Below are 25,513 nucleotides of genomic sequence, written 5' to 3' on the forward strand. Positions count from 1 at the left end.
TGCTCCTTCTGGAATGTTCTCCTTTGAAAGGATTTAAATTCACCTTTCTGTAATACATCCCATAATGCTCAGTTCCACCTGCAGAGAATCCAGTGTGTAGCCAGGTTATCTTCAACATGGAATAGCGACAGGCGGACGTGTTTAGGCAATACTGGAGATGGGATTTCTCCAACCAGGCAGGAGATTCACTCCATTCACCAAGAGCTTGATGGATTTCGCTTTCTGTTGAGAACTTCCGGAGACCATGCCAGAAGAAGTAAATATCCATCACCCTGTGTGCTGCCGTGCCGCCATCGCGTGCGTCTGCAACACCGTTGCCAGGGAAGCTCCGTGCAAACCCACTTCCAAATATGGCGACTCCAGCAGAACGCCGTGAGTCATGTCACTTACGAGTCCGAGATCATTCCAGCTCTGCTGTGGCTGCTGCAGACTGGCTGTAATTCATTCCAACAGCACGTCCTACTGCTCTACCACTGGAATGTTCTGGCAAGCTGGTGGGGACGAAAGGCTTTGTGTGGATCCACACACAGATGCTCACCCTGCTGGACGGTTTCAAGCCGTCACATCCCAGACAAGCACCGGGGCAGTGGTGGTCTAAAAACAGTTCTGCTGTGCCAATATTCAACCCAAAAATAAATAGGAGTTCAACCCATCATATTTTCCCACAAATATTCAAAAGCAGCTTCATGGGACAGAGATCAAACAATCTATGAGATCTTAACTTAAACAAGATAGCTTGTTTAAGTGGGCAGTGGTGGCCACTGAGGTGCCACTGAGCAAAGCACCGTCCCCACACACTGCTCCCCGGGCGACTGTCATGGCTGCCCACTGCTCACCCAGGGTGATGGTTAAAACGCAGAGGACAAATTTCACTGTGTGCACCGTGTGCTGTGCTGCTGTGTAACACATCTGACAATCACTACACTTTACTTTATTTGTTTATGATGGACTGAGTCAGTGGTTCTTAATTGTTCTCCTGATGGAACCAAGCCAAGCTGCCACGTTCATTTTTATGTTGAAAGTTTGAGTTGGAGACTCGGAGATCTCAGAGAGCTTGACCAGAACAACCTGGACAAGGTTCTTTTCCAGGAAAAATGCTGCTGATGGTATGATGGTCACATCAAACAGTGTTCCACTTGAAAAGCGGAGAACCTGCAGACCCCTGGCTAGACGATGAACCAGAATTAACAAGGTGAGAAGCTCAGCTTCAGGAGATAATGGTCCTAATGGCAGGTAAATAATGCTGATGTGATTGAATGGACGCTTGATGCCCTCCAGCAGTCATAACACTAAACGCGTCGCGGGGAGCGATATTAACGGCGGATCGTTTAAAAAGGCGAGCGGGGTTTAAGGGTGTGATTTGTGGAGCGTATGATAAGAGCTCAATAAAAGAAGCTGAAAGATGTTCTTCAACATAAAGCCGCTATAAACCCAGCCCACGCAGGATCAGAACCTCCACAGGCCCGACCGCTCACCACGTGAATGGCGGATGAATCCGAAACAATCGCGTTTCTCCAGAATCCCATTTGGAGTCACGGGGAAGGAGAGGTGCTCCTCACACAGCAGATGAAGGGCTCGGGGCGGAGCCTGCAGAAGAAAGAACGAAGGTGGGGGGGATCACTGGTGCTAATCCCGAGCGAAAGCGAGGCTGTGATCGATAGCGGCTCCTCTTCCTGATACTCATCTACCCAGCGTCCTATTTATGGATGCAGGATGTCATCGGGCTGTTCTGAAGCACCGCTCCCCGCGAGTTCTCCGGAGAACCGGATTAATGCTCAGCTGCGCTTTTTATCTATCAGGCACTGTGTGTGTGTGTGTGTGTGTGTCCTGAACACGTTTCTGAGAGGGACGCGCCTCCCCACTCCCAGCTTTATCAGTCCATCAGAGAGAACGTTCCGCGTTCCTGCGCGAGATCCCTTGATCAGAGAGGCGGGGTCTACCCCGGGGGACAACAAGAACTCAGCATCCTCAGGAGCGGAGGATGCTGGGAACACATACGGCCCTGATCCTGCAGCACAGATAACGTCTGTTGCAGGGACCGACGGCAGTAAAGCGAGCGAGGGCGTGTGCGGGTTCCCTTCGTGGTGAATATCAGCGATGACTCACGCCGCAGAACCAATAGTCTGTGCAGGACCGACGGATTTGCTCATATCGAATCCAATATGTGCAGTTTGCTGTTTACACGGTCATTACTCGAACCGGGGATCAGTTGTTCATCACTGTTCAGCAAATCAGACGCTCATTAGCGTCCTTTACGGGGTTTTTTTTTTGACGGAACGTTCCTACGCGCCACTTTCAAAGGCCGGAAATGGTTTCCGTGGTGCTTGTTAATAGTGTGACGTGTTGTATGATGTGTAACCGATCCACCCCCATCCAAGCCAGTCCAGGGGTAGACAGGTTCTAGCAGGAGCCATAACTGGGGCAGAAAGCGAGGGAACGTGTCGACCCAAGCAGAACATCAGCGGCTGGAGCTGCGTCATCTTACCAGGATCCGCCGTTTTCTCCTTCACCCGCGAGTCTAAATGAAGCAGAAAACAACCTGCAAAAAGAGAACAGATTCGGGTTAAAAACGGAACATTAACACACCCACCGTCTATACGACCACACCCACCATCTACACGACCACACCCACTGGCTATATGACCACACCCACCGTATACACGACCACACCCACTGGCTACACAACCACACCCACCGGCTACACAACCACACCCACCATCTACATGACCACACTCACCTGTTACACAACCACACCCACCTGCTACACGACTACACCCACTGGCTACACGACCACACCCACCGGCTACACAACCACACCCACCATCTACACGACCACACTCACCTGTTACACAACCACACCCACCTGCTACACGACTACACCCACCGGCTACACAACCACACCCACCTGCTACACAACTACACCCACCGCTTACACAACCACACCCACCTGTTAAACCACTACACCCACCGGCTATATGACCACACCCACCTGCTACACCACAACACCCACCGGCTATATGGCCACACCCACCGTCTAGACGACCACACCCATCTGCTACACCACTACACCCAACAGAATTTACACCCACCCGCTACACAACCACACCCACCCACTACACAATCACACCCAACAGAACTTACACCCACCCGCTACACAACCACACCCATCCACTACACCACCACACGCATCAGAACTCACACCCACCCACTACATGACCACACACATCAGAACTCAAACCCACCTTCTACAGAGTACATGACCACACAAACTTGGTAAGTATCAAATAACAAAGCAGCGTCCTAAAATAAAAAAAATTTATTCTGGGTCATTTCTGTCTTTTAAACTCACACCTAACTTCACAACCAGCACAGACAGATGATTAATTTGTGAGATTTGAAAGAATGGATTAATTTAAATGGTCCTATCACTCCAGGACTGTGATTACAGAAGCATCACAGCTATTCCCCTCCGTCTGCAGCAGCCATCTTGATTAGCATCTCGACTGGGTGCTTATCACCCCCCTGCCATATTACACCGGGGTCTGTGACCAATTCATCCTGAATCTGCCGCATCCATCCTGACACGTCTGATTAAATCCGCTAAAACAAGCTGCTCACGCTGAAGCAGCTTCTCCGTCCATGATGATCCGAATCCGAATTAAAGCCTTCAGCAAGACAAGGTCGTCCTAAATCTCCAATCCTCAACTGAGGAGGTTTATCTGGTGGACCAGCTAGTTTGGCCTGGTTAATGTTCAGTTTCACACTGGTCATGACAGATAAAACCAACTTTGACAAACATGTCAGACCAGTTTAGGTCTTCATGCGGATCCACGTCAGTATGGGCACTTTGACAATAAACAGGACTTGTTTAGATCTGTAAGGACCTTAATTCCAACTCTTCTATGTTCAGCATGGTCAGTCATGGACACGACCCAGAAAATGCTCAAGCAGAACGGAATTATTTCTCCACTGAGTGGAGGAGATGGAAACCAGCAGCATGTTAAACTTGCTGGTGTTCAGCAGCTTTTTTTTCTGCAGGGTGCTGATCTGTACCTTGCTTTTCTACCCTACTGAATTCTGCTTCTGAATCTCTGATGTTTGTAACAGAAAACCAGAAGCGACGGGAAACAAACAGGAAATGGCTCAAACGGAATATTACAAACTGACAGGGGCTGCAAAAACATCCCGTTCCAGCGAACCACGCACTCATTAGCAGCCTGCAATTAATACCCTGCTCTGTTTTGCAGGCAGCGCCGCTGTTTGTTTTTCCTGGTGAAGTAGCATGTGCCCAGGATGGGCTCCCTGCCATCGCATGCGTCCAATCGGGGCCCCGAAGGGCTCCGGCGCCAAATGCGGCAATCTAATTACCCTCATATATCCTGCCCGCGCCGAAAGCCAATTCCGTCTCACCCGCAAATTTGTTTACTGATGGGCCGGCAGCACGATGGTTCTGGGTATGGATGCTGCTTTCTGTGAGGATGGAGATGGAGCAGAACCGAGCGATTTCTGCTAATAACGGAGTCATCAGCTGGAGACAAACCCCAACAGCATTATTAGCAGCTTTTCCAGATATTAACAGACCTGGATTCTCTGTTCACTTTTAGTGGCTGTTCAACTGGGTGGTAGTAGCCTAGTGGGTAACACACTATGGCCTATGGACCAGAAGACCCAGGTTCAAACCCCACTTACTACCATCGTGTCCCTGAGCAAGACACTTAACCCTGAGTTTCTCCAGGGGGGACAGTCCCTGTAACTACTAGTTGCTCTGGATAAGGGCGTCTGGTAAATGTAAGTGCAGAACAGCCTATCACCATGTCAGAACTGCGTAGAACCCCGTATCTAGCGACGCCAGTCAATAACATGTTTTATTCCTGAATCCTCTGTTCGATAATAGATTATATGATAAATATTTCGGCAGCATATTATGACAGATAGGCAGTTATTAAAAATGCTTGAAGTGCATTTCATAAACAGTGACTCAGTCTAATGAACAGCAATTACGAATCATATTGCTTTTTGCAGGGCTCTCCTTCAGGAGTTTCTCCAGAATTAGACATGAAATATGCATGTGGCATCCTCAGAAAAGGCCTTTAATTTCTACATTGTTTTGTCCCTTTCCATTTTCCTCACATGAGTGGCTCCATAACAGAAGTAGACAAGCAAGATGCAGCAGTAATTAGGCAAACCCATCAGCGGCAGCCCCGCCCGGGACATGTGGCTTCTCCCTACATGACACGGCAGGCTGCGGCAGGCGAGGAACGTCCAGAGAGGCCAGACACCCAAGTGGCCGTGACCTGCACTCACAGGTCAGGGGACTTAGAAAATGTTACTCTTATTAGACCCTGCCGGGAAAAGAATGATGGTCTGAATCTGCGGTGTGAGATTCTGCTGCCAGTCGTGAAATCAGCGGCCCCGGAGGTTCTTTTTTAAATAATACTAATTTCAGGTTCATTGTCAGTGTTTGCTTTGGTGCCGTTTCTGCCCTCTCAGAGACTTCCCCCTGGAAGCGGCAGCGCTGGCAGCAGTCAGGGTGGCACATGTGGAGCCCGGAGATGGCAGTCAGCCGGCAGATAGCGATCTCATTAAATTAATCACCCCTGACAGGCCGCTGCTCACTTGCGGATGTTCCTGTTGGGCTCAAGCTAAAACCAATATGCCAAGTCCATCCAAATACACTACTCACAATAAGTTAAGGATATTATACCCACAGAATGTTAAAATTGACGCCACATTGAGAAAGGTTGTCTCTTTGTATTGGCCCCAATATATGGCCCACCTGTACACAATGAGACCATTACATAGGAAACACAAAAAAGGCGTGTCTATCACCCCAATACAATTGCCTCCATATCTTAAAAATGTCTGAAGTGAAACAAACACCTTATGTATGACATCCACTAAGTCTCTCACAATATCCCTAACTTATTCTGAGTAGTGTAAATGGCACCACAAACCTTTCAAATAATAATAATTTTAACTAATAAGTGCTATTATTTTTTATGTATATAGCCTGTATTTATTTATTTATGATGGTCTTCATGGGACTCAACTGGACTCTGGGATTTAATAAATATTAATGCCGCATGTGAGCCCTCATACAGCCCTCTTACAACGACTGACTGGGAATGTCTGGGATCATGACAAACTCTGAATCTCCATCCATGGTACGAAGCTGTCTGGACATGACAGAGTGTCCACATGATGGAACTGTGGTAGTATGGGTTGTGGCCACCATCTGGGTTGACTCCTGGGCTGACCACTCTCCAGAAAGACACTCCGTCATAAAAGCCTGAAAACACTCCCCCAATGAAGCCACAAAACCTGACTTTGCATGTCGTCCACATGCGTTCTGTGAAGGTTGACGATGTGTTCAATCCTGCATGAGTTTACTTTTACTGGGCTGCAAAGCTAAACTGATCTTAGTTTTAAAGGGATATGAACCGTTTGCAAGAGGAGTTACTACGTTCCTCTCTGCTGCCTCTCCTCCCTTTGTGCAAGTAGTTAATACGTTGCTCTCTGACACTTTGCGCGAGTAGTTACTACGTTCCTCTCTGCTGCCTTTCCTCCCTTTGTGCAAGTAGTTAATACGTTGCTCTCTGACACTTTGCGCGAGTAGTTACTACGTTCCTCTCTGCTGCCTTTCCTCCCTTTGTGCAAGTAGTTACTACGCTGCTCTCGGACACTTTGCGCGAGTAGTTACTGCGTTCCTCTCTGCTGCCTTTCCTTACTTTGTGCAAGGAGCTACTACGCTGCTCTCTGCTGCCTTTCCTCCCTTTGTGCAAGTAGTTAATACGTTGCTCTCTGACACTTTGCGCGAGTAGTTGCTACGTTGCCCTCTGCTGCCTTTCCTCCCTTTGTGCAAGTAGTTAATACGTTGCTCTCTGACACTTTGCGCGAGTAGTTACTACGTTCCTCTCTGCTGCCTTTCCTCCCTTTGTGCAAGTAGTTAATACGTTGCTCTCTGACACTTTGCGCGAGTAGTTACTACGTTCCTCTCTGCTGCCTTTCCTCACTTTGTGCAAGTAGTTACTACGCTGCTCTCGGACACTTTGCGCGAGTAGTTACTGCGTTCCTCTCTGCTGCCTTTCCATACTTTGTGCAAGGAGCTACTACGCTGCTCTCGGATGTTTTGCGCGAGTAGTTACTACGTTCCTCTCTGCTGCCTTTCCTCACTTTGTGCAAGTAGTTACTACGCTGCTCTCGGACACTTTGCGCGAGTAGTTACTGCATTCCTCTCTGCTGCCTTTCCTTACTTTGTGCAAGGAGCTACTACGCTGCTCTCGGATGTTTTGCGCGAGTAGTTACTACGTTCCTCTCTGCTGCCTTTCCTCACTTTGTGCAAGTAGTTACTACGCTGCTCTCGGACGCTTTGTGCAAGGTTCTACTACGTTCCTCTCTGCTGCCTTTCCTCACTTTGTGCAAGTAGTTACTACGCTGCTCTCGGACGCTTTGTGCAAGGTGCTACTACGTTCCTCTCTGCTGCCTTTCCTCACTTTGTGCAAGGAGCTACTACGTTGCTCTCGGACACTTTGCGCGAGTAGTTACTACGTTCCTCTCTGCTACCTTTCCTCACTTTGTGCAAGGAGCTACTACGTTCCTCTCTGCTGCCTTTCCTCCCTTTGTGCAAGTAGTTACTACGCTGCTCTCGGACACTTTGCGCGAGTAGTTACTACGTTCCTCTCTGCTACCTTTCCTCACTTTGTGCAAGGAGCTACTACGTTCCTCTGTGCTGCCTTTCCTCCCTTCGTGCAAGTAGTTACTACGCTGCTCTCGGACACTTTGCGCGAGTAGTTACTGCGTTCCTCTCTGCTGCCTTTCCTCACTTTGTGCAAGTAGTTACTACGTTGCTCTCGGACACTTCGTGCCAGGAGTTACTACGTTCCTCTCTGCTACCTTTCCTCACTTTGTGCAAGGAGCTACTACGCTGCTCTCGGACGTTTTGCGCGAGTAGTTACTACGTTCCTCTCTGCTGCCTTTCCTCACTTTGTGCAAGGAGTTACTAGGTTGCTCTCTGCCGCTTTGTGTACTACGCTGCTCTCGGACGCTTCTTGCCAGGAGTTACTACGTTCCTCTCTGCTGCCTTTCCTCACTTTGTGCAAGTAGTTATTACGTTGCTCTCGGACGCTTTGCGCGAGTAGTTACTACGTTCCTCTCTGTTGCCTTTCCTCCCTTTGTGCATGGAGCTACTACGTTGCTCTCAGATGCTTTGCGCGAATAGTTACTACGTTCCTCTCTGCTGCCTTTCCTCACTTTGTGCAAGTAGTTACTACGCTGCTCTCGGACGCTTCATGCCAGGAGTTACTACGTTCCTCTCTGCTGTCTTTCCTCACTTTGTGCAAGGAGCTACTACGTTGCTCTCGGACGCTTTGTGCGAGTTGCTACTACTTTGCTCTCTGCCACTTTGCACGATGAGTTACTAACTTGCTCTCTGCTGCCTTTCCTCACTTTGTGCGAGGTGCTACTACATTGCTCTCTGCCGCTTTGTGCGAGGTGCTACTACATTGCTCTCTGCAACTTTGCGCGACACGCGCAACATGCTACTACGTAGGCAACACCAACACGTGACCCTTTGCGGCCTGCGACAGAACAATTAAAAAATAACTTGGTGAATTCATTTGGAGTGTAAAGTTGATGCAAAGTCGGTGTAATAGTTTAAAATAATCATTTTCGACAGGCATTTTCCTCCTCCTCACCCATTAGCAGAATCGATGCTGAGAGTCCACGGATAACACACACACACATACAGATACACCCAGAAAGATGATATTTTCACCAAATGAAGAGATGTGAGATAGAAATTAGCTGTTTTATGCAGTTTATGAAAATGAAGCTGAGGTTTTCATAAATTAATTATTTTAATTAGCTCTGATTATGTGCATCTTAAGTGCAATATGGAATTTCAAGACAGATATTACATTTATGCACCAGTAAGTGCTCCAATTACTCACTCTTGTTTTGCCATTAACTTGTCTGTCTGTGTGTGTGTGTGTGTGTGTGTGTGTGTGTGTGTGTGTGTGTGTGTGTGTGTGTGTGTCTGTATGTGGGCATGATTTATTTTGGGCATTATTTAAGTGAGCACGCAGTAATGTGTTTATTGATGAGAAATATGGCAGCCTGGGTTCCCCAGAACTAGAACTGATAAATCCACCTGCAGGCTGAGCATTAAGAATGAATTTAGGACCGTGAAAATGAAATATTGATTTATGATCTCTGTTTTCATTCGTTTGCTTTATCGGTTGATCACCAGGTAGAGGTGCTGTAAAAAGTCCCAACTTTGCGGTAAAATACAGCAAATATATATAATAATAATAATATCATATTCTGTATTCTGTGTCGCTTATTTTTCATCAACATACACATTCATGTTCATCATTCGTTTACCATGTAATCTCACTTCACAGACACCAGCAGGACTCCATTTTTGTCCCAGACAAAAAAAGTCCACAGGCTGAAGGATGTAAAAAGCATTTTTCTGAACTGAGCTGCTTCTCTTTCTAGGTTCTTAAAAATGATCGATCAAGTAAAATTGATGGTTAAAGGAGTGAATTGTTTTGAACCATTTTATGAATAGTAATTGTTATTGTTGGTGCAGTGCAGCGCAGGTTCTCTTCGCCCGTCTCTCTCGCGTGTTCCTGTGCGCATGGCGACCGGATGATCAAAGTTGTCCTGTATCTGGGCGAGTCACATGATCTGCTGGTAATCAGCCCCCCCCCCGCCTCTCGCCGCCCGTGAGGCTGCAGCTTTTGATGACCACGCTCCTATTTTTATTCTCTCTTCTGCTCAGCACATTTGCAGGCACCGCATAAATAATCGTCAGACAAGAACGTCCACCAGGGATGGATTATTTCAGCGCAGCGTTTCTTCTCCTCCGCTCCTATCTCCCGGCTACATCCCACTTATGTCACCGCAGCACTTTGCTAATGTCAAGTCCAGGAGGTGTGGGCTTTGTTCCTAGGCGTGCAGAACCATGAAAGCCGCTGCTTTGACGGGTATTTTGGGCTGTGAGACGGGCTCTGACCCGGCCGCCTGGCGCGTTACTGTCTGCTGATCCGCCTTGTCGGCCCGTATTTCAATTCGCATCCGCAGGGGCGGGATGAACGGAGCCAGGAATTGGTACGGAAGAGGAAGTGGAGCTCAGCAGTGCGGAGGCCGGATGGTCTGCGGGTGCAGCGCAGTGACAGCCTAACGCCAGCCTGACGAGCATCGCACTGTAACGCCACCTTATGGCAATATGGCTGCTCCTCATCCTCGACCCCGGAGTGATGATGAGGCGGAGCCTGATCAGGACCTCCTCCTCTCCCTCCACCACTGGCATTTTTTACTCAGATTGGAGGGGATTACGAGTCTTAAGACAACACGCCGCCCGCCTGGAGAAGATGACATCTGCAAAAACAGGCCGCCTGAGTAGAACAGGATCAGGACCAAATTTTTTTTTTCTGCAATCCGATTCCATTACAATTAATGCAAATAGCTAATGCACCTAAACAGAATAAAATACCCGAGCAGAGCGGATTTCACACGTAGAGCACGCTGCATGTCTTCAGCTATAGTGAGGCTATACTGGTTAGCGGTGCTGGATCACCGTCCCTGATTACACATCTTTCGACCCGCTGGGTTCCTTCAGAACATTTCCAAAAATTCCATTAATTCCAGGCACATTGTGCCACGCTGGAGGAATTTTCCATTACTGTGCAGCTTCTAAAGTATTATTATTAATTCTTTATCTGTGCCGTTTACAGCACAAAGGCCCGTTCTGTTCAACACATTGAGCACTTTAGAAGTCCCTTAAAGAATAAAAGTCCTAGTTTTAATGGAAAATATCAGGAACGATCAGGAACAATCCCGGACCGGTTGAGCCACTGCAGAACCCCTTATCTGAATTAAAACACATTGCTGGGGTTTGAGCAGAAAGGTCCCTTTGATATTGGCTGGATTAAATGATTAAGAACATCGGTTACAGGCCGTTAGGAAAGGAGCAGATACGCTTTTCTCCGCCGCTTCCTGTTGTTCCCGCCTTCGCTCAGGACAATCGACCCATATTCCGGTTTTGTTCTCGGCACGCCGGCCCGTGGAGCAGTTAATTAAAAGAGCTCCTGTGAAATGTATGTGTTTCCCTCAATGCACAGCAATGAGGCAGTTTATAAGAAATGCATGAGATGCGGAATTACAAAGCACCATCTCGCTCGCGCCCTTTGTTCTCATTAGGGCGTCGGTCCACAGGATTTTCTCTGGAAGCGGATCTCGATTCGGGGGAGCAGCGTGGCACACTTCACCATGAATACAGCAGGGTAAATGGCCACACGAGGACACTTTTCTCTAAAAAGGACAGGTCCTTAGAACAAGCATGGCAAGCATTTACACAGTGCAGGAGGTCGGAATCCCTCACTGATTACTGCTGGCCTGCAAATGACATTTTCGTCACAAGCCCTCTGAATACGACGTGGCCGACCTGGTGGTGAAAGCCTCTGCAGGTCCCTGTTTGTCACACGTGGTCATTTTTGTGTACGTTTGACTGTGATGCCAGGGGGCAGTGGTGGCCTGGCGATTGAGGAAGGGGCCCCGTAATCTGAAGGTTGCCGGTTCGAATCCCAAGACAGCAAGGTGCCACCGAGCAAAGCAGTGTCCCCACACACTGCTCCCCAGGCGCCTGTCATGGCTACCCACTGCTCACTAAGAGTGATGGTTAAATGCAGAGGACACATTTCACTGTGTGCACCGTGTGCTGTGCTGGTGTGTATCACAATGACAATCACTTCAGTTTATTTCTTTAAGTGGCACTTTTTACATTGACTCATTAATTAGGACATCTTTTTCATGGGTGACTGTGTTCTTTGAGAGTGGTTTCATGGCACAATAAATTAAGTGTTTTTTACAGTAATTTTCATGTTCATGCATATTAAAAGGCAGATGCCACTTTAACCATCTGTGTAATGATATATAAGTCCCTGTTTGCATTTGGAGGTGTCGAGACACCTTATGAATCATGACTCCACCTGGAGAAATTTATAATGAAGCAGGTCATTCATCTGCGGGTAAACGGCAGCGCAGAATATCAGGACGCGTCTGAAACACTCGGTTTAGCCGCTCAATAACAAAGCCCCGATTAGGTGAAACGGGAACGCCATTCAATCAGCCACACTGGCAGCCAAAAGCCATGTGGTTGGGGGCAGAGCGAGCCGGGGAATGTGCTGCAGGTCCCCAGAGCAGGATTTAGGCACGGTGCGAGATGAATGCACCTTCACAGTCAACAGTTCTGCGGTAATTAGAATCAACAATTGCCCACACAGTCGGGATATCCAAGGAAGTGCATGTGGATGAGTTCTGCTTCTTAATCACAGCAGCTTGGTGCTCAGTCGCCTGGGCTTGCACTGGAGGGACTTTAATAGCTATGCAGTTGTGAGCTTTTCTCATTCTAACGGCAACCAAAATGAAGCCACTTTTTAAATAAATAAGTGACAGATAATTGCATGCGTGACTAATGCAGATGAAACTAATCCTCCATATGAAACTGAGACCTTGTTTTATATGAGAATATGTAATTTTTCGTGACACATCTGGTCTTGTTCATTATATGAGATGTAAGTCATAGCCTTGTAGCGTTTAATCACATTTAATGCACAACCTGCCTGCACTCTGCTATTGATTCTGCCCAGAGTCGGTGGCCGTCCCTTGTTCATTTGCAGAACAAGCCTCAATAAGACAATTCACCAAAATCTGATGAAAAGAATGAAATAAAAGCAGCATTCATCCCACTGTTTCTCATAACTGAGCATGGTAAATACTGAAAATCAGAATGCAGCTTCAACAAATACCTCCGAGAGAGAAGAGTCACGCCGTGCTGGTAATCATGAGAATCAGTTGACTACAATATAATTATAATATCTTCATAACTAAACAATAAAATGCTACACTAAGAAACAATGCATATAAAACATTATCACATTACAAAAAATTACCTTCAGTACCAACTTGTTTATGCTGCCAAAGCACACATAATTGCCAACAAGTAATTAACAAAACCATTTTAGTCTCTATACTAGACTCCATCTTATTAATAATGTGTTGGAGAATCACAACATAGAGCCCTATTGATATTTTTGTCAGTGCGATAGACGATCATTCAGACTCCAATTATTCACCACGATCTGATGAACGAGAAGAGAAATCAGACTCACTGCACACTATTCTGGTCTTCTTTATTGGACCTGGTGGTATTATAACATTCAGATCCTTCATTTAGAGCATCATGAATTCTTGCAAACATCTCACCCTGCCGAGTGAAGGTCAGGCCAGGTTCTACGTATAGTAAAGTGAAAGTGAAGTGAATGTCATTGTGATAAACAGCAAGCACAGCACATGGTGACACAACGGAATGTGTCCTCTGCATTTAACCATCACCCTCAGTGAGCAGGCGCCCGGGGAGCAGTGTGTGAGGATTGAACCTTCATCAAGGGGACCTCAGTGGCACCTTACCAGTTCAGGATTTGAACCAACAACCTTTTGAGTCCATACTCAAACCATACTTCCATACCCCCTAGGCCACTGCAGGGTAGGCTAGGAGACCAAGCAGAGTCAAGCGTAAGATGCTTGACCTTCACAGTGCATAGAACTGGAACCCATCTCCTGCAGAGCCACTTTCAGTCTCCAACGGCAAAACCATTTACCCAAAATGCCACTCATGTCCCCAGTGGAATGCAGGGATGTGACACAGGCCTGTCCAATCACGATGGACGCAGGACAACAGATCGGATAGGATGTGTCAACGTGAACCTGCAGTCGGTCGCAAAATAACCTGCCCAAGGGGTGGAGGTGGGAGAAGATACGGTGTGATGAGCTGCAGAGACAGTGCTGCTGCTGTCAGCATTCTCTGGGGTGGTGGACCAGGACTGATGCTTCAGACAAGAGAAGGAACCCGTTCTCCTGCTCCCAGAAGCAGACAGGCCGGAGCCTCCATCCCAGACCTGGCGCCAGCCTCACCACCATCAAGCTTCGTGCATCTCAGGCCATCAGCAGCAATCAGGAAACCGTGCTGATTACGGAGCAAAGATGGGGGCTTCACGGTGTGATACTGTTCAGTAAAACAGAGGTTTAGTGGTAGAAAAAGGTGGTTGCTATGGTGTTGGTTATTATTGATGGTTGTGGTATGCAATTTTTTTTTATAGTATTGATTCATGTCATTAGAAAGGCTGCAGACTATAAAATCTGAGCAGAACTACAGATCCTCAGGACAGACGTCCTCAATAGAACCAGCACAGAATAAAAATAAGATCTGAAAAAAGCAGAAATTCGTAGAGCGAAGCCTCATACGTTTCGGAATGATAGCCACATGACCCTGTGTTTGAACTTTAGGTCTCCTTCACTCCCCATTCGACCAAAAATCTTCTGCCTTTTTTCTGTATCTCAACACTCTGCCATCCTTTGGTTACCATCCTCTCTGAACCTTCAGCTACCACTGTCGGAAATTTGGTCAAATATAGAAGAGCCGAACTGTTCACCTGGTGGAATGACATAAGAACCCAACACACACCAGCAGATACTTTCTGCTGTTTATGAAACTCAGATCATTAAGATTCCAACGAAACTGTGCAGTCTGACATAGACCTCATTCACCATGTTATGCTGAGAAGAAGAGAAGTAGTTTCCAGGATTCTGAATGGATTTTTTTCTTTGCATCCAACGCATAAGGATGAAGGTCTTCTGCTGACCTAGGTGTAAAAAGTGGTTCTCGTGTCATGTCCACCAAGCTGTCAGAACACACATGTTCCTCAACCATGTCTAAAGGACAGATTTCCCCAGTGATAGCTGCCACCCAGCAGCATTAGTCCCCTCGCCGAGCGCGACGGCAGCGGCTCCAACTCGTTCTTCAGGGAGATCTCCAGCACAGGCCAGTCGCTCAGCATGTTTTCAATTAGCGACACGAGCGCCGCAGAACAACACTGGAGCGTTTGGCAGCAGCCAGTTCTGAGCGAGGGCTGTCCAACCTGCAAAACGTCCAGGGAGGGAGCACTGCTTGTCCCACCGGCCCAATTCCAGCCTGCCGCCCCCTCACCTTTTCCACAGGAGAGAAGGTCTGAAGGTCACTCAGCAAAGGCCAGGTGAAGGAGGACCAGTCCAATCTTCGTTTCATTTCCTATAAGTTAATCAGGTCATGAGTGCAAAAAGCTCACAGTTGCTTCAGCTGAACCTGATATCTTCCATCAATCCAGGGCTAAAAAAATCATTTCTGATGTTTCTCTATGCGTGAGATTTGCATGATCAAACCAAGTGTCTTGGTTTGATTTTAAAAGCCATGATTATGAGACACTTTTAAATCATATCTTCTTGTCTCTATGTCATAAATGAATTTTCAGCAAAGTGAAGACGTGCTGCACATGGATTCGTTTTACTTTAGTCCCAGTTAACCTCCTCCTGGGGTCAACATCTTACCCTGTCGCCTCTACTCATTACAGCAGGAAAAACCTTTCAAATCCCTCGTGTTTAATAAAGTATTAATTCAGAAAGTGAAGAGCATTGCAGAGCAGGGTTAAGTGGAGCTGTGAGCCTCAGTCTGAATGAAGTTCAGGTAGCAGGAGGTTTAATTCCCTCACAATCCAGAAAACACAGCAGCTAATAAGACCAAACTTCTTTACATCAATATTTCATCTAATCCTGCTCCTGCTACATCACCTCCAGAAATTTCACTCCAAATCTTCCCAGCTCTGAGCTGTATGCTAGCACATTTGACAAGCTGTTGAGGTCAACCTGGAGGGATCCAGTGGCCTTTTAAATACAGCTTACAACCTAAATAATGATGAAGGAATAGAGGTAGAATAATGAAAAATAAAAGAATGAGTACCAGGCTGGGCGTGCCTCCAGCATCAGCTGGATTGAAGTGTTGAGCTTTTTTATGATGAGTTATTTTCAGCAGCTCCACGTTGGGCTAGAAACAGTGAAAACTCTCTCCAGTTGGTGTTTAAAGTCATGATGTCCTGGCATTTTTTTTGTTCATTTTTATTTGATTAAGCGCATATGAATTGTGATGTATCTGTATCAAGTTTTTTTTTAGGTTATTTAAAACTGCAAAACTACATGAATGTATTTTACAGCTCTACTGGGAGGCAGCATTCGTTACTTTCAGTGTATTTTGTGGGCCACACATTGTGAACCCCCTTTCATTTACATATACAGCATTTACCAGACGCCCATATCCAGAGCGACTTACAATCAGTAGTGACAAGGACAGTCCCCCCCTGAAGACACTCAGGGTTAAGTGTCTTGCTCAGGGACACAATGGTAGTAAGTGGGATTTGAACCTGGGTCTTCTGGTTCATAGAAGAGTGTGTTACCCGCTAGGCTACTACCACCCTTCACTAACCCATGAGAAATGATGAATTTGTGTCCCATGTTTGCACTCTGGGACAGTAGTGAGCTAGCATGTTGCAAAGCGGACTCGTAATTGCAAGGTTGCCAGTTCGTTCAAGACCCCGAACCGCCAAGGCGCCACTTAGGTCCCCTTGATGAAGGTACCGTCCCCACACACTGCTCCCCGGGCGCCTGTCATGGCGCCCACTGCTCACCAAGGGTTATGGTTAAATGCAGAGGACACTGCGTACTGTGCTTCATTTCTACTTTATGTAGGTTCCGGATTTACGTTTTTTCGTTTCTGTAATGATTAGCATGTATGTCATGGCATTCATTATGCCACCACACCAGCAGGGGGCAGACACTTCATCTGACACCCGATCCACATCCAGGAGAAGAAGTAGGATAAAAATGGCGATATCTCATGTGGTATTCGATCCCTATGGAGACGTGCTACTGATTTAATTTTTGTGTACAACACGTTTTGTTTTTTGACTGCCCCTCTTTTCTTTCCCGACTTTGACCCTCAGTCCTGGAACCTGCCTGGCACGATCAGCCCCCTTTTCTGCACGACCCCTAGGATGAACGGATCATACGGATTCTAGACTTTGCCGACTTCACACCCTGCACGTCCCCTGAACTGTAAACACGGTCACTACACTTCACATTCTGCTGTGCACCAGAAGCCTCTTTCCCTTCACGCCCCCTTGCCCCAAACTTGACCCCTGCTGCTCACCCCGTCCAAGGCCTGCACATTCACCCCCCGACCACGGCCCTGATGGTGTATGTACCTGAAATGACATTAAAGTCACTTTGAATTTGAATAAGTAAATGTAATAATTGTAATAGATGATTATGATGATGATGGAGCCTTCACAGGGCATCAAACGCACTCGTACCAAGCCGCTGTGATTGATCTGAAGCTGTTTTACTCACATTTTGGTCCAGTTAAATGCTAAATATGTATATATAAAAATATATTTTTATTTGTAAATGATTTGTTATAAACTGTAACTTTTATAAAATTGGAAATTGAAGATGCATTTCTTTTCGTTTGTTGTACTAGTCACCGTCAGTCTCTGAATTAGCCCATTTGTCTGGATTACCGACATTAGCAGATTAATGGACCCGGAACTGTTTAATCTGTTTAATTTGAACTGATTTGTTTAGTCATAGGCGCTGCTCTCCTGAATCGGTAGGAGTCGGGGGAGGCAGGAAAAGATTCACTTCACTCGCGGCTCGCAGATTTCGTTTGATGCAAGCCTGATGTAAACCGTTGGCCCACTTTCTACTCGGCCCCCGGGGAACAGTCCCCGTCCACGGCAGCCGGCGGAAAAACAGCGCCAAGCCCAGCAGAGAGGGAGGCTTACGGTTACCATGGGAACCGTACTGCGGCATCACTGCCTGCTGAATATCATTTTTTTTTGCACTTGACCCAGAAAAAAATAATAATATCAATTATAAAAACGGGGCCGTGACTCTGTCTCAACCCCGAGAATGTGAGGTGATGAACGTGAGATGAGGGAGAAGGGCAGGCAGGGTGGTCCACGGTACGAAGGACACAGAGTCAGCATTAATGACATTAATCATGAGTCATTCTGGGCCGCCCTAATAATGTTGATGGGGAACCGCCACTTCAGGAACAAGGGGAATATTATAGTCTATTACAATGGTCAATATTATGATTAATCTTGGTGGAATGAAGGTTATTTTTAGTGCATAACGGAATTCAATGACAAATGATTTATTCTGAACATTGTTACTTCTGTAATTAAAAGTTTTAATGATATTATGTTCATATTAGATAATACGGCACAGTACAGTATAACAGATCTTTCTCGTCTGTATTTTAGACCCATAGCAAGTGTCTGGTGCAGCAGATATTTATTAAGCTAAATAAGAAGACAAGCCAACCTTCAAGCATCTTCAGCATCGCCTGAAATCCGTGCTGCATACTAACCATCTGCTAAGTGTTCGTACTGCACCCTGTCTGCACGCATCAGCCGGAAAAACAGATGATAGCCGCACGTAAGAAATGCAAGATTTGTAGCTACATCTTCCCCCAGCGTGCACCAGCTGACACACGCACACACACACACACACACACACACACACACACACACACACGTGGCAAGATGAAAGACGTCTGTCACTCATCCTAAATTAATCAGAAAACAAGAGCGGGAGAGGGGAGGGGCCCGGAACACAATGCGGCCATTAGAACATCTGAATGAGAATCGATTTCACCAGGACTAGTTCAAAGGCAGGAAGTGCAGCGACCGCGGTGGCATCCAAATGAAGCCGTCGCTGGGGATCTCCTTCAGGTTCCATCGTGTCTGAGGTCAACTTCTTCACACTCCCCTGCACAAACACCGGATGGGCTCACGCCGCCAGGCCATGGATGATAACTAGAAGCGGATTAGCAGCCATTACCGTCTTTAATGGGCCGCACCTCCAGTGTCAGGACAATCAGCCTAAAACTCGGAAAAGCAGCAGCGGAGAAACGGTGCCCAGAGGAGCTGAGCAGGCGTTCTGATTCCGCCACATTCTGCATTCTGGGCGTTAATTGTATCTCACTGGCAGAGAACACAGATTTAGTGCTAATAGTGTTCAGAGTGAAACGATAAAGAAAGGAAGACTGCGGCTGAGCTCTCACTGAGCAGAGAGAAATGACTCTTCAGATCCACTGAGATGGTGGATCCCAGTGAGGGGCGGGTTCAGGGGCGGCTGAAGAACATCCACTACCACAGACACCAAGTAATCCCCTGCAGCGGGATGGTATGGGACTGCAGCCAAAGACGTTCACAACAGAGAATAGCATAGTGTAGTATAGTACATTATATTCTAATGCAATGTAGTATAGTACAGAATAGTACAAGATGGTGTAGTGTAGTACATCACATGAGAATATAATGTAGTGTAATACAGAATAGTACAAGATGGTGTAGTGTAGTGCATTACATTAGAATAGAATGTAGTATAGTGCAGAATAGTACAAGATAGTGTAGTTTAGTGCATTACATTAGAATAGAATGTAGTATAGTGCAGAATAGTACAAGATAGTGTAGTTTAGTGCATTACATTAGAATATAATGTAGTGTAATACAGAATAGTACAAGATGGTGTAGTGTAGTGCATTACATTAGAATAGAATGTAATATAGTGCAGAATAGTACAAGATAGTGTAGTTTAGTGCATTACATTAGAATAGAATGTAGTATAGTGCAGAATAGTACAAGATAGTGTAGTTTAGTGCATTACATTAGAATATAATGTAGTGTAATACAGAATAGTACAAGATAGTTTAGTTTAGTACATTACATTAGAATAGAATGTAGTATAGTGCAGAATAGTACAAGATAGTGTAGTTTAGTGCATTACATTAGAATATAATGTAGTGTAATACAGAATAGTACAAGATAGTTTAGTTTAGTACATTACATTAGAATAGAATGTAGTATAGTGCAGAAAAGTACAAGATAGTGTAGTTTAGTGCATTACATTAGAATATAATGTAGTGTAATACAGAATAGTACAAGATGGTGTAGTGTAGTGCATTACATTAGAATAGAATGTAATATAGTGCAGAATAGTACAAGATAGTGTAGTTTAGTGCATTACATTAGAATATAATGTAGTGTAATACAGAATAGTACAAGATAGTTTAGTTTAGTACATTACATTAGAATAGAATGTAGTATAGTGCAGAATAGTACAAGATAGTGTAGTTTAGTGCATTACATTAGAATATAATGTAGTGTAATACAGAATAGTACAAGATAGTGTAGTTTAGTGCATTACATTAGAATAGAATGTAGTATAGTGCAGAATAGTACAAGATAGTGTAGTTTAGTGCATTACATTAGAATATAATGTAGTGTAATACAGAATAGTACAAGATAGTGTAGTTTAGTGCATTACATTAGAATAGAATGAAGTATAGTGCAGAATAGTACAAGATAGTGTAGTTTAGTGCATTACATTAGAATAGAATGAAGTATAGTGCAGAATAGTACAAGATAGTGTAGTTTAGTGCATTACATTAGAATATAATGTAGTGTAATACAGAATAGTACAAGATAGTGTAGTTTAGTGCATTACATTAGAATAGAATGTAGTATAGTGCAGAATAGTACAAGATAGTGTAGTTTAGTGCATTACATTAGAATATAATGTAGTGTAATACAGAATAGTACAAGATAGTGTAGTTTAGTGCATTACATTAGAATATAATGTAGTGTAATACAGAATAGTACAAGATGGTGTAGTGTAGTGCATTACATTAGAATAGAATGTAGTATAGTGCAGAATAGTACAAGATGGTGTAGTGTAGTGCATTACATTAGAATAGAATGTAGTATAGTGCAGAATAGTACAAGATAGTGTAGTTTAGTGCATTACATTAGAATAGAATGTAGTATAGTGCAGAATAGTACAAGATAGTGTAGTTTAGTGCATTACATTAGAATATAATGTAGTGTAATACAGAATAGTACAAGATGGTGTAGTGTAGTGCATTACATTAGAATAGAATGTAATATAGTGCAGAATAGTACAAGATAGTGTAGTTTAGTGCATTACATTAGAATAGAATGTAGTATAGTGCAGAATAGTACAAGATAGTGTAGTTTAGTGCATTACATTAGAATATAATGTAGTGTAATACAGAATAGTACAAGATAGTTTAGTTTAGTACATTACATTAGAATAGAATGTAGTATAGTGCAGAATAGTACAAGATAGTGTAGTTTAGTGCATTACATTAGAATATAATGTAGTGTAATACAGAATAGTACAAGATAGTTTAGTTAAGTACATTACATTAGAATAGAATGTAGTATAGTGCAGAATAGTACAAGATAGTGTAGTTTAGTGCATTACATTAGAATATAATGTAGTGTAATACAGAATAGTACAAGATGGTGTAGTGTAGTGCATTACATTAGAATAGAATGTAATATAGTGCAGAATAGTACAAGATAGTGTAGTTTAGTGCATTACATTAGAATAGAATGTAGTATAGTGCAGAATAGTACAAGATAGTGTAGTTTAGTGCATTACATTAGAATATAATGTAGTGTAATACAGAATAGTACAAGATAGTTTAGTTTAGTACATTACATTAGAATAGAATGTAGTATAGTGCAGAATAGTACAAGATAGTGTAGTTTAGTGCATTACATTAGAATATAATGTAGTGTAATACAGAATAGTACAAGATAGTGTAGTTTAGTGCATTACATTAGAATAGAATGTAGTATAGTGCAGAATAGTACAAGATAGTGTAGTTTAGTGCATTACATTAGAATATAATGTAGTGTAATACAGAATAGTACAAGATAGTGTAGTTTAGTGCATTACATTAGAATAGAATGAAGTATAGTGCAGAATAGTACAAGATAGTGTAGTTTAGTGCATTACATTAGAATATAATGTAGTGTAATACAGAATAGTACAAGATAGTGTAGTTTAGTGCATTACATTAGAATAGAATGTAGTATAGTGCAGAATAGTACAAGATAGTGTAGTTTAGTGCATTACATTAGAATATAATGTAGTGTAATACAGAATAGTACAAGATAGTGTAGTTTAGTGCATTACATTAGAATATAATGTAGTGTAATACAGAATAGTACAAGATGGTGTAGTGTAGTGCATTACATTAGAATAGAATATAGTATAGTGCAGAATAGTACAAGATAGTGTAGTTTAGTGCATTACATTAGAATAGAATGTAGTGTAGTGCAGAATAGTACAAGATAGTGTAGTTTAGTGCATTACATTAGAATAGAATGTAGTATAGTGCAGAATAGTACAAGATAGTGTAGTTTAGTGCATTACATTAGAATATAATGTAGTGTAATACAGAATAGTACAAGATGGTGTAGTGTAGTGCATTACATTAGAATAGAATGTAATATAGTGCAGAATAGTACAAGATAGTGTAGTTTAGTGCATTACATTAGAATAGAATGTAGTATAGTGCAGAATAGTACAAGATAGTGTAGTTTAGTGCATTACATTAGAATATAATGTAGTGTAATACAGAATAGTACAAGATAGTTTAGTTTAGTACATTACATTAGAATAGAATGTAGTATAGTGCAGAATAGTACAAGATAGTGTAGTTTAGTGCATTACATTAGAATATAATGTAGTGTAATACAGAATAGTACAAGATAGTTTAGTTTAGTACATTACATTAGAATAGAATGTAGTATAGTGCAGAATAGTACAAGATAGTGTAGTTTAGTGCATTACATTAGAATATAATGTAGTGTAATACAGAATAGTACAAGATGGTGTAGTGTAGTGCATTACATTAGAATAGAATGTAATATAGTGCAGAATAGTACAAGATAGTGTAGTTTAGTGCATTACATTAGAATAGAATGTAGTATAGTGCAGAATAGTACAAGATAGTGTAGTTTAGTGCATTACATTAGAATATAATGTAGTGTAATACAGAATAGTACAAGATAGTTTAGTTTAGTACATTACATTAGAATAGAATGTAGTATAGTGCAGAATAGTACAAGATAGTGTAGTTTAGTGCATTACATTAGAATATAATGTAGTGTAATACAGAATAGTACAAGATAGTGTAGTTTAGTGCATTACATTAGAATAGAATGTAGTATAGTGCAGAATAGTACAAGATAGTGTAGTTTAGTGCATTACATTAGAATATAATGTAGTGTAATACAGAATAGTACAAGATAGTGTAGTTTAGTGCATTACATTAGAATAGAATGAAGTATAGTGCAGAATAGTACAAGATAGTGTAGTTTAGTGCATTACATTAGAATATAATGTAGTGTAATACAGAATAGTACAAGATAGTGTAGTTTAGTGCATTACATTAGAATAGAATGTAGTATAGTGCAGAATAGTACAAGATAGTGTAGTTTAGTGCATTACATTTGAATATAATGTAGTGTAATACAGAACAGTACAAGATAGTGTAGTTTAGTGCATTACATTAGAATATAATGTAGTATAGTGCAGAATAGTACAAGATAGTGTAGTTTAGTGCATTACATTAGAATATAATTTAGTATTGTACAGAATACTACAAGATAGTGTAGTACATTACATGAGAATATAATGTAGTATAGTACAGAATTCAAGAAAGTAGTGCCATAAATCACAAGATCTGATCTGGTCACATTCATTCAGAGGACGAAGCCACTGTTAAAATCCAGATGGTTTAAGTTTAGGTTGAAATTTTGCGTTTTAGATTAAATACGTGGCCAGTGAGATGTTGGGAGATGATCAGACCCACAGATCAAAACGTGAATTTCATTAATGAGGTCTACGCTGCTCTGACCTTTATGCCTTTTCTGCACTTGGACTCTTTTATATTCATCGGGATCTGACCGGTAGCCCTGAGCTCAACCTTTCAAAGACAAAATTCAAACACTAAGCTCGTGATGCCACATCTTAAGGAGGCCAACATTCCAGTGTTTCTGATGTCAGGAGAAGACCTCAAGAGTTCTGCAATACTCCCATGATCACATCTTCAAACATCCAGTGGAACAGCCAGGATTTAATTAGAACTAATTAGAATGGTGTTTCAGCACAAAATTAATTACAACCAGACAACCAGTCTCAGGCAATCTGCTCTAAATATAGAATTCAGAGTACGTAGACACAGAGTACGTATTTTATGGAAACTATGGTAAGGGTTCAGAATCAAGAGGGTCTTGCTACATGGTCTTTTTCAAGATGGACATAAAGGAAAAAATATATCACTCTCAGATTGCTTTCTGTAAAAGGAAAAACAGATGGGTTTTGCAGATTTCTGGCAATACAATAACAACAACATTTATTTCTTATATAGTCCAAAATCACATACAGTATGTGTCAATGGGCTTAAATGCATTTGATGTACATTCTGTTAGAAACTGTTTGCATGAAAACAAATGGATGGATGTTCTGGGTTTGAAATGACCTGAGCTCCACATGAAACATTCTTGTCCCTGGAAGACGATCGGATGGAAAATGATCCGTAAACCTCAGCATGACTGCTCTTTAACAGTGAGGCCTAGAAACTGATTCCAAATTCAGCTTTTGTTAAATGCATCCTCCATGGAGCAGGGTGCAGGAATTCCATGGAATCTGATCATGCAGAAATAGCTTCTGCCTCAGATGCAGTGAGCAGATACTATTTGTGGCAGCTCTTCTCGAAAACCAATTCTCCAGGGAGATAAAAAAAAATACAGAGAGAATAAGAGAAAAGTAAGAAATATCACTTACGAAAGGAGCAGGTGAAAAGAGAAAATGTCACCTTCTGAAGCATCATTGAAAAATGTATTGTATTTTAATTATAGACGATGCAGCATTTGTATTGTTTTTTACTGTATTGTATTGTAACTCCAGAAGATGCAGCATCAGTGTAAATAGGATAATATACAGACAGTATACATACTTCAATTTGTATTGTATTATATTGTACTGTATTTTATTGTAACTATAGATGATGCAGCATCAGTGTAAATAGAGTAATATACAGATAGTATAAATACATTCATTTGTATTGTTTTTATTGTATTGTATTTAACTCCAGAAGATGCAGCATCAGTGTAAATAGAATAATATACGGTGAGTATACATACTTCAATTTGTATTGTATTGTATTCTATTGTACTGTTTTTTATTGTAACTATACATGATGCAGCATCAGTGTAAATAGAGTAATAAACAGATAGTATAAATACATTAATTTGTATTTTTTATTGTATTATATTGTAACTCTAGAAGATGCAGCATCAGTGTAAACAGAATAATATACAGACAGTATACATACTATACATATGTACTGTATATCTTATGTAACTAATGAAGATGCAGCATGTCTTATTCAGCAGATATGTAGCTCTGAGCTTCAGTCCTTCAGTCGGGTTTAGAAGATGTGAGGCACTTAAGAATTGGACCTTCCACAATCTCCCACTTTATGAAGCAAATGGAATGGAGCTTTGGCAAGAAGCGATTATTTTTTTAATTATGGAAGATACAAACAGTATACATACTTTAATTTGTACTGTGGCATTTTGTGCTTTTGTTTTTCCTGAAGGTCCCCCACCTGTATCTTCGTGAAGATGCGACGCCCCCCAAGCAAGTGGTTTCAGAAGTCAACAAATGGCTTAAGGTGTCAAGACAAGAAAGACAA

General features: G+C 43.0%; 1 protein-coding gene across 2 annotated transcripts in view; it reads right to left on the bottom strand.

The window, feature by feature from the left end:
• The window catches only part of lrfn1 (leucine rich repeat and fibronectin type III domain containing 1), a 66,978-nt gene that overhangs the window by 29,942 nt on the left and 11,523 nt on the right, over positions 1-25,513 (bottom strand). For both annotated transcript variants that reach the window (XM_029001664.1, XM_029001665.1), the window contains exon 2: positions 2,486-2,539. The gene's annotated coding sequence lies outside the window, so the exon portion shown is untranslated. The remainder of the gene's footprint in view (positions 1-2,485; positions 2,540-25,513) is intronic.

Source organism: Denticeps clupeoides, chromosome 13 (genome assembly GCF_900700375.1).
Source record: "Denticeps clupeoides chromosome 13, fDenClu1.1, whole genome shotgun sequence".
Taxonomy (NCBI): Eukaryota; Metazoa; Chordata; class Actinopteri; order Clupeiformes; family Denticipitidae; genus Denticeps; species Denticeps clupeoides.